Here is a 7,500-nt window from a genome sequence, read left to right on the forward strand (position 1 = left end):
ACCGGTTTCTAATTTAAGAAGAGCTGAAAAAAGTCTTGAAGTAAGTTCTGTCGTCCTACTCGTTCTCTTGTGGGTATGACGAGCGGCTGCGGGGAACTCCGCGAGGGCGATAGGCCCACAGCACCTTATATGCAAGGTTCTTAGCTCATCCCGTAGCCAAAAAAACCAAAAGATGGAAAACAGGGGAATGGCCGGTTATGGAAGGAAAACCCCTTTACCCCCAGCTTCCAGGGCCATCAGGGCGGGAAGGAATGCCAGAAGCAAACGATTCCGCCGCACTGTGTAAGCAAGCAGACAGGCAGGGCAAGAAAGCTAGATCCACAAAGGGCCAGTTCTCCCAAGATGCGGTCAAGCACCCTCTTTCAGTTACATGCCATTTTTCATGTAAAAAAGGCCAAGAACAGAGGAGAAGATACCCTCGCTGGACCAGGACGAGGCTGCTACTCTATCGACGCCTGTATGCGGACACAACTAAAAGGGGGTGAGCCTTTCCCGTAATCCGACATTGACCTAGAACTCGCCCTTTCGGTACCTGTCTAGCAAGCTTTTTCTCTGCCGGTAGCTGGTCAAGAGTAAAGGCGAAGCTTGGATCCGCCTTAGAAGAAAGGTTCGCACTGAACACTTTCCCAATCCCAAAAAAAAAACACACGAAACAAGACACACATGGGCAGGCCCAGCAAACACTTCTCTCTCTTATGTAAAGACAGAAATAAGCAAATATCATAAGAGAAGTGAGGATCATGTCAATCACTGTCAAATCGAATGGAGAATGACACAAAGGCTTCTGTGCATATCCCGGAAAAGAAGTGAAAAGCCCCTAGTCCCCAGGCATTTTCGGTCAACTGGGGGACAAAAAATTCCTATACAACATCGAATTCCGCGGCAGGAGCGATATCAGATACTGAGTAGGTGGCATAAGTGGTATCATATCAGCAATCCAGTTAAGCAGCATTATACTAGACTCTAACAGAATAAAAGTAAGCGATAGAGAACTTTGCGCCACCATAACCAGATGATTGGAGAAGAAGATCGGAGACAGATATTGATTCCTTGCCGGTGGGCACTCTATTGGGTCTCCTGTGCTACCTCGACCAAAAAGGGCTACAACCTCTGATTCCGGGACATAATTTTTTGAAAAGGATTCCCTTTACATGAACGAACTGGCTCAGTTTTAGAAGACAATTCAAGACTAACATCATACTCCTCCGCGGCATCGGTGGTTACCACTGAAGGGGATGTTGTCGCTTACTAGGATGTTTTCTCCTAATCGTCTATAGAGTTTTGAGCTAGTGATCCAAAATTGATTTGGCAGAAGCTTCGATCTAGAATGCAGTATCTGGGATTAAAAAAGGATACCGCTCTACTCTAGCAGTAATAAAAAGTCCTCCCCTCCATTCTCCATTGCTTACGGAGACGGCAAATCCAGAGAAAGTTCTAGGCCCTATCTTGGGTTGGCATCAATGTTAGCAGCCCTTCCTCCAAGACTTGCTCCAAAGAATGCCGGGGAGTTGGATAAGATTGAGTTCGTGCGATAAGAATCAGAGTAAGGGCGGGGGAGAGCTAAAAAGTAAATGGAGTTAATGGGACGACTCCGCCTTCACTAAAGAGGAAGCAAGTAGGGCACAGGCTTTGAGGTTGGAGCCTTGCCCGTGAAGGTATCCCAATAGTTGTGCTAATCCAGCCCATGTGTGTCTTGCTGTCTTCCAGAAGCAAAAAGGAATCCTATCGCTCTAAGAGGAAATGAGGCTGACACTGAGATTTCCTTCCTTTCTGTAAAAGTGAAGACTTTCCGCCTCCAAGCTGGATTTGATTGAAGGACTACTTCCCCCATAACTATCAGAGTTGGCCGGATAAGAGTAAGAGCAAACTTATAACTCGCCTTTCAGGCTATGCCCTTTACTTCAAGTTTATTATTTACAAGATTCAACTGAGTAGGGGTAGGAGTCAGGGGTTCGAGCCCTTCTCCCACAATTGGCAAGAGCCAGTGATCGCCAATTCCTTTCCCCTTTCCATCGACAGGGCTCCTCGGACTGGACTAGAGTATACGTTCTTTTGCGCTTCAAGTTTATTATTTACAAGCGATCGAAGTAGGGCAAGTCTCAGTCTTGTATTTGAGGTTGGTGAGAGGGCTGGCCCAGGGCATGCCTTTACTCCAACAGCGGCGAGGGGGTCAATCATCATCGTTTTTCCAGAAAAAGGTAGTTGAAAGCTGGAGCTTTACGAAACGAGTTGTTTTCAAAGCATCCGAGTTGGTAGAGCTTCGAGCGGGAACTTATCGAAAGGAGTGTTGGCAGATCGACCCCCCTTCCATTCCGTGGCACGCGGCGAAGGTAATTGAAAACAAATCAAAACAATGAATAGGAGGGGGCAATAAGAATTCAGTTGTCAATTGTTGGCCCACAGGCACACTTCCTGAAATCGATGTAACTCTACTTACTGTAAAATGGCGGGTTAGGTTTCTTTCATACAGAGATGTCGGCTATTTCACTTGACTCCTATTGAATGATCCGCAAGCCTATAGCCGCCCTCGTGCAAGCAAGCAAAGCCATCCAATCCAGTAGGACTTTGAGCACTAGAGGAAGGTGATGAGTCAGGAAGTCCCAAGTAATAAAGTGATAGAAAGCTGGCCCCCTATTTGATAGAGGTTCTTAATCCCCGGGGATATCTCGTAAGGAAGAATCAGAATCATTTCAGTCCACTGGTTCTAGCTGTAGTAAGCCTGTCGTTCTATTAAGCAAACCTGTAAGTTAGTGATTCAAAGTATAGCCCTGGTGTATGAGATATTGAATTCTCAGACTAAGAATCCGGTATGTTCCCCAGCTAATGAAAGGTGAGCTTGAGCTTCCAGCCCCGCGCTCTACGACTTCGAAGTTAAATCATTCCTCATTCACTTACAGGCAAAAGGCGATAGGCGATCAGTAAATAGCCGAATTGGCATCGATTGAAGAAGAAATTAGTAGATGTCGGGGAATCGAAAAAGCACTTTGTAGCTCTTAATAAGAAGAAGAGGAGAACTTCGGGTAGGCAGGCAACTCACTAGGTATAGGTAGAGTCAAAGATTGTAGCAAGCAAGAGCACAATGTTGTTTTTTTTTTTCTATTAGAAAAGATATTAGCAGAGGATTACCTTTTCTTTCAAATCCTAGGCTACGCACCTTGACCATCCTTCTACCTTTACCAACTACTACTAGCAATTACGACAACAGGTGAAATAGCTGATCTTATTCCGAAATAGCTTCTTCTTTTCGGATTCATCTTCTTATGCTCCTAAAGAAAGAGAAGGGCTTTACTCCGAGTTGAAAGAAGAGTTTACATCTTATATATATTTAAGAGACAGCAGGGAATGAATGAACTAGCAAAGGATGGCCTTGACAAATCCTCCTTCGCTCCTGTGGGAGTCGAACCCACTACATAGGTTTCTTCCTTGTTTTACCGACTCAGGTCTCTCTATTCCTGCTAGAAATGTTCGATTTGCTTTGGTGAAGCTGTAGGGCGGTAGGCCCCATACGTGGCAACTGAATAAATACCTGTTAGACTCAATCTTTTACCAAAGCCCCCACTCCTTGAAAACTAGATTTCTTTCCTTAATTGCAATATCACAACGAGTCTATAATAGGCGAATTCCAATGCCAGCGCTTTTAGCTAAATAGGATCTATATCTGAACCAAGTAAGGAGGAGGCAGGGGTCATCATGCAGGATCAGCTATACCTCTGAATCCCATAGTAAAGCCTTGTCCATTTCGGGGATGGGCCTTAGATAGCTTAGAGATTTGATTGGGAAGATTTTGACCCCTTCTCTTCAAAGAGAACCCGCCCTCGTGCTTCTTTATTTCCTTCGCTTGTTAAGGAGTTGGAGCAAGTCTTTTCTGATAAGTTGCCCCTGCTGGCTGGCCCGAAGCGACTCCCCACTTCGAACGCGGGTCTCCGGCAATGGCAGATTTCTGTCTTCGATCGGAGTTTGCACGAATCTGAGGATATTCATACATATCACCTAGTAGTAAAATACGAATCGAATTGAGCGCGACTTCTGCTCATCAAAAGTGGGATTTAGTAAGCGTATTCTAACTAAATAACAGAGCAGCTGAAGGCGGAGGACTCTTGGCCCTATCACACAATAGGTATAGAGTTTGAAGTGAGCTTTGAAAGAAGGTTAGACGATGAATCTAGGGCAGCAGATTCTACTGAAAAAAAAGTACATAGGCTTAAGCATAAGAAAAGGAATTTATTCTTTGAAAAGAGGCCCTTTATCCTATCTGATGGGGTAGGGAAGGATGCTATTTCATTCTCTTTTCTCAAGGAAGATTCCAAAGGAGCTCTTTCATTGAAGTGTCTGCCGCCCGGCCTGGTTACCCCAATCCTTAAGTATTTTCGTGCCATGATCTTATCATTGAATAATCAACGCAACTTCTTTTGGTTGGTCACCACTGGATGATTCCGCGATACACTCCCCCTATCTGCTATTCTATTATCTAATAGTATCGTCGAGGTATCCTGGTTTCGCCCCCTAGCGGTATAGTTCAATCTTTAGGGGCATCAGGGCCCTCTTTGAAACAAGGAGAAGATTCTAAAAGAGATAAATCGCATATGAAGAAAGTATGCTTCGCTTGTCATTGAAGGCGGTTCCTGCTTCTACCGCGAAAGCAGGACAACGCAAACAAAGGGGGGTAGCGCTGCCCACCTAACAGAAGGCGCGAAAGAAAAGCGAGCCGGGAATTCGGCATCATATCGGTTAGCTGAGCCGGCCTCAAGGAAGAACTTTGATCTTGCCTTTTTCCTACTTTCGAATTTTCGTTCCGGGCAGTAATATCAAGTGATCTGATGATCCAACAGTTAAGTCAAAGGCTACGAAAAAACCTTCCTCCGTAAGTTCCTTTACTCTCTCTCTCTTGAGCGCTTTCTGGTGAACACTTTGTGTAACCATTGAGTTCGATTTGAACTAGTTTCAAAGGCTGGATTTCCCTTGGGGAGAACTAGAATCCTATCCTCAGATCTTTCCCTCTTCTGTAATTTTGAGACCAAAAGAAGTAGGGATTGGATCGATGGAACGCCTTTGTGAAGTCTAGCTCTGTTCTATGCCCGCCCCTAAAGAGAAAAGCTTTCTATGATATTCTTTTTTCTAGGGAATCCGCGCTTACTAGACCCTTTTTTTGCAGGCAGGATCTGAAAAGACTAGCTGGACCCGGTTCTGACTAATCACTAAGAGCTCATCGCGAGTTCTCTCGGGGCGGGACCTCAGTAAGTAGGGCATTCAGTACGAAGTAAGCCAAGTGAAGTGATCCCTGCGGCCTATACTAGAAGAGAAGGAAAGAACTTCTTACTCGCATCCCCCTTAAGATGTTAATATGAACGTTTCACAAGAAAGATTGAATCGTGGAATTGATTTTAGTTAGATGAGCTCCTTAAGCTAAGGTAACTCCGGGATAGAGGGACGAAGTGGGCTGCTTTCAAGGGCTAGAATTTCCCTGTTTCGGCGTGAGATTGGCTTAGCTTGGTCTTTCTGTGTACCTAGAGTAAGTTTGCCCATAGCGTAGTAAAAGCTTAAAAGATTCTGGTCCGGTTCGGCCTTATCAAGTATGATTTTAGGGATCCTTTTTTTAGTAAAGTACCCCCCTTTGGTTTTAGGGTTCGATTTGCCAACTGATCCGAGTTGGATTGGGTCAGGAACGGTAATAAGGCTCTAGTTCGACTAGCAGCTTGCCTTATCGAATAGGGGCGAGAGGGAGAAAAAAATAGCAAGTACTACTCTTTCTCTTTGAACGAATCCGAAGCCTATCTTTATAACTGTGGGGAGATGGATTTGATTGGAACCTAAATCCTTGGATCGCCCATGTGTCTATGAAGAGGTTAAGCTAAGCCACTTCTTTCGCCTTTCGCTTTACAGTAGTTATGTGATCTTAGCCTTTAAGCTTTGAGCTTGCTTTTTCAAAAAGATGAGGATGTGAAGCTGTGAACAAAGAGTCTCTTGTCCCGTCTTAGACTGCTCTGGCTCGGTACTGTGTCGATTGGGTCTGAGGATTCTTCTATCCATTTGGTCTTCTTTGTACCGTACCCAGAGAAAGGAGAAGATCGAATTAGCTCTGCTAAGGAATCGAAAGCATCCTATCCGCTAAGAGCGAAAAATCACATATTTTGAAATAAGGTATAGAGCAGCCTACCTCTAGTGCTTTCTTCACTGCCTCCTGACGTTTCATCCACTTCCACTACCAGGGTAGGGCTGGCTGTCGGATGCGCTATGCGCTAAGGCTACTTATTGCGCTATCCCTCATCATTGATTTACCAAACTGCCATCTCATCTTGCATCCGAAAGAAGTGACAGCCTGCCTGAGATGCCATGTTGATATTGCCAGAAGAGAAGAAGGCCTATCTTAGATATGCCTATTTGAACTATGCCTAGCTGCCGAGGGAGAGGTAGCCTATAGACTCAAGGCCTACTACTATGACTATTCTATGGTTTTGCCGTTAGCTGGAATAAGTGTACTCAACCGTGCTAACCTTCGCCTCGTGGCTCGATCAAGGCGCTATCGCATTATCTGAAAGAGCGACTATCCCGTGCCATCTGTAGCTCTTGCCCTGTTTATTATGAGAATAAAGAAGTCCCCTACTCCCGTACTTCACGCGCTATCCTCTATTCCATTATGTATCGCCGCTAGCTCATACCATGTGTCTTTGAACCGCTATTGCTCTGTGTCCGGATTCACTATGCTATGGCTAACTGAACTAGGACCATTGGAAAGAGAGAAGATATTGCCTGTCCAGAAGTAGCTTATGTCATGTCGTGCTACGAATGAAAGAGGTCCCTACCCTCAGTTCACCTTACCGGGCTTGATTCGTGAAAGTCAGCTCCGGCTTTCGGCACCGGTTACGAGAACAGTAAGAGTTCATTCTGTCCCACTTGGCTCAATAGCCGGAGAAAAAATAGCAGCTTATGATGATTCCATTTCAAATGCTATTATTCCTCCAACAGTGGATAGGCAAAGAAAGCAGTCACCCACCAGGAAGGCATAGAGTGAAGCCAGGAAAGGAATTGGTTACTACAGACAGACCAGATTCAATAGCGCCGGTAACACCTCCAAGACCAAGAGCCGCGGATAATCTAACTCTAACAACGGGTATTCATCCCATCTCGAGTTCTAAACTATTCTGATGATTGACACGTTGATTTTAGTACCCCTTAAATGATAGGGTGGGTTCGTATGTTTTTGTGAAAGCTCGGCTCCAGTTATTGCTGATGTCCAGTCATCCACATTGGAATTCCTTGGAAAAGAAGGCTAACTGCTTGTTGGCTGGGAGCTGTATGAGCGGTAAGTCTATTAGCACGATGATTCTTCTTCGCCTTTATTTCAAAAATCTTTGCCCTATCTAAGCTATATAAAAATAGCCAACAAAAAAAGGTATGCGCTTGTCAATTCATTCTTGGTGTAATACGTAAATGATTGGTGTCATAATTTTTCACTGATCAGGTGTGGGCTTACAGGGCTAGGGCTCATCCGTGTAAGAATTA

This window comes from Arachis ipaensis, unplaced genomic scaffold (genome assembly GCF_000816755.2).
Source record: "Arachis ipaensis cultivar K30076 unplaced genomic scaffold, Araip1.1 Aipa369, whole genome shotgun sequence".
In the NCBI taxonomy this organism is placed as follows: domain Eukaryota; kingdom Viridiplantae; phylum Streptophyta; class Magnoliopsida; order Fabales; family Fabaceae; genus Arachis; species Arachis ipaensis.